The sequence below is a fragment of the Psammomys obesus genome, unplaced genomic scaffold (assembly GCF_907164565.1).
Source record: "Psammomys obesus unplaced genomic scaffold, mPsaObe1.curated_primary_1811, whole genome shotgun sequence".
Taxonomy (NCBI): Eukaryota; Metazoa; Chordata; class Mammalia; order Rodentia; family Muridae; genus Psammomys; species Psammomys obesus.
The window spans coordinates 9,997,527-9,999,900 of NW_026596256.1; the positions used below are offsets into that span (position 1 = coordinate 9,997,527).

The 2,374-nt window shown below is 54.5% G+C and overlaps 1 protein-coding gene across 9 annotated transcripts in view; it reads left to right on the plus strand.

The window, feature by feature from the left end:
* Window positions 1–578: 578 nt before the first annotated feature.
* Window positions 579–2,374, plus strand: part of Mbnl1 (muscleblind like splicing regulator 1) — a 148,330-nt gene continuing 146,534 nt past the window's right edge. For 7 of the 9 annotated variants that reach the window (XM_055596706.1, XM_055596711.1, XM_055596715.1 and 4 more), the window contains exon 1: window positions 579–801. The gene's annotated coding sequence lies outside the window, so the exon portion shown is untranslated. Of the gene's footprint in view, window positions 802–1,285; window positions 1,342–1,952; window positions 2,011–2,374 lie in introns of those variants that run through there. The other 2 variants (XM_055596708.1, XM_055596709.1) reach the window with 2 other exon arrangements.

Consider the following 2,374-nt stretch of genomic DNA (forward strand, 5'->3'; position numbering starts at 1 on the left):
ACGCCCAGGATTCTTTTCAAAGCCAAGTTACAGGACAGCACCCAGTGAAGTAGGGGTTGGGGTTTCATTTGCTCAGGCCTTTGCCCAGGGCTTGTCTGCCTGGGAGTACCTCCGCGTATCCTAAGATGTTATTTTATTTTAAAAGAGGGGGCCCTGCTTTCTGTACACCACACTGCAGACCTGGAAGCCGGAGAACCCTTAAGCTGCTTGTTTCATTTACCGATTTGTATGGCCTGTGTTTGTGCTTGGGTGACGGTTTTGCCCGCGGAACTCCGAAACTGTGTTGAGTGTTGATTGCTAAGAAAGATACCCAACACCCTTGCGGCTCCTTTCCCGCCCTTCGGCCTCCAGGTTCCAGGCGGTGCGGGGCTTCTGGCGCGGCAGGCAGGCCCGGCTGCCGACTCTAACCTTTCGTCTAACCTTGCGGGCTTCGCGGGCTGGACGCTGAGCCCCGAGAGCCGGAGCGGCGGTGAGCGGCGCGGGCCCGGAGAGCGGGCGGGAGAGCGGGCGGGCGGGGGCCGGGGCTGCGCGTGGGAGCTCGGCGCGTCCGCGCGCCTTCCTGGCGGGGCTGGCGCGGGGGAGGGGCCGCGCAGCGGCGGAAACCGGCGCGCGGCGATAAGAGGCTGCACGGCGACATGCCCCAGTCTCTCGCCGCAGCCCGACGAGTCCGGGCGCTCGCCATGCTCCCGTGACCCGACCCCGGCCAGTTCCCTTTCCCGTGGCGGGCATCCCGGAGTCGCGATCCCACAATGCCCCGGGCAGTCGGGGCCCCGGCGGGCAGCCTGCACGGCCACGTGAGAGGTGAGTGGCGGGGCGGCCGCGCATTGTTCCGCGCTGCGGGCGGCGCTGCGGCGGCCTCGGGGGGCGCTCGGGGGGTCCCCGGCCCGCACGGAGGGCCACCGCGCGCTGCGGCTCCCGGCCCTGCCCCGCGCCGCGCTGCGGGCCACCCGCGGGGCGCTGCGGGGCAGGACCGGCAGCCCGGGCGCGGGGGCAGGTGCGTGGCCGAGCGCGGTGAACTCGGTGACCTCTGCCGGGGACGGCGGGGACGGCCACCGGCCGCGCGGGTCTCCGCCGCGCCCGCATCCCTCTGCCGGGGCTGCCATCCAGCAGCGGCTTCGTGTGGGCCAAGTATGTGCACGCAGAGGTTAATGCTCTGCCTGCCACCCATAAATTACGCATGACATGTTTAGCTGAGCTGCCTTATATGGAGAGTCCTGTATTTCAGTCCAGTGTGCTTTTTTGCCAAGTTTACAGGGCGGAAGACGCCCTGTTTGAGAGGGCTGCCGCTTTTCCTCCCTTTCTGGTCGTTTTGTAGTGCGTCACTCAGAAACTGTAAGAAAAGTAAGTATAGAGCTTTCCAGGGTGGAGCCGCAGCAGGCTGGTCGATTTGCTTTCATGAGAAGTAGTTAGTATGTGGACTTGGTTTTAAACAAAAACAAGACAACTATATAGCCTTCCCTCAACCTTTCTTAAAAATTTTTAAAGACGGAGTCTGTTAATTGTTAATAATGTGTCATGTACGAATACTTTGATTCCAGAGCCTGTAACATGAGAATGAAAAATGACATACATATATATAAATGGAGCTGAAACCTTCCTGGATAGCCCATAATATGTTACAACTACAGGGGTGTTGAGACAAGCTTAATTGTGTTCTTAAGTCTCTCTGGCTTGTAGCCTGTTTGGCTGCTAGGATTCTAAGATGGGTTTCTGTGCAGTATGCCTCCCCAGGATTAAAAACAAAGTTAGAAGTCACCTGGAAGGTTATTGCCCCCACCAACATAGGCACAGACCATAACAAATGATTAATAAACTCTGCCATACTCTGAGGAATTTCATAAACAAATTAATATATCAAGAGGGAAGTCATAATTATGACCTTTGGATTTGCAGGCCTTCTGCAGCATGCTTTGAAATAGTACACTAGTGGACTTATTCTTCCTCCTTCCCAGGTTTCAGCACAGTGTTTACACAAAGAGCTCACTTAGGGCATAAGTTTTCCACACCAGGGTAAGTGTCTCTGTCCACCTTCTCTTCTATGGCTTTAGAGTGTTGGTGTGTTACCTTGTCCTATTGGTGAGATAAAATTCTGATCCCCCTAAAATGAAAGTTGAAGGACAGCAGAATCTTTGAAGGATTTAGTTCAGTACACAGGATGTGTTAAATAGTATAGTTAGTAGCGAGAGACAATGCTTTATTTCATAGCCGGAGAAAGCACGTGGCTGTCACTTCCATCTTTGCCTTCTTAAAAGTTGGTGACGGCTAAAGTTAAACCAGCTTTTGTAAAACCTATCATGCTCCAGTTTTCCTGTTTTGTGTATTTGCAGGGGATTACATATATATATATATATATATATATATATATATATATATA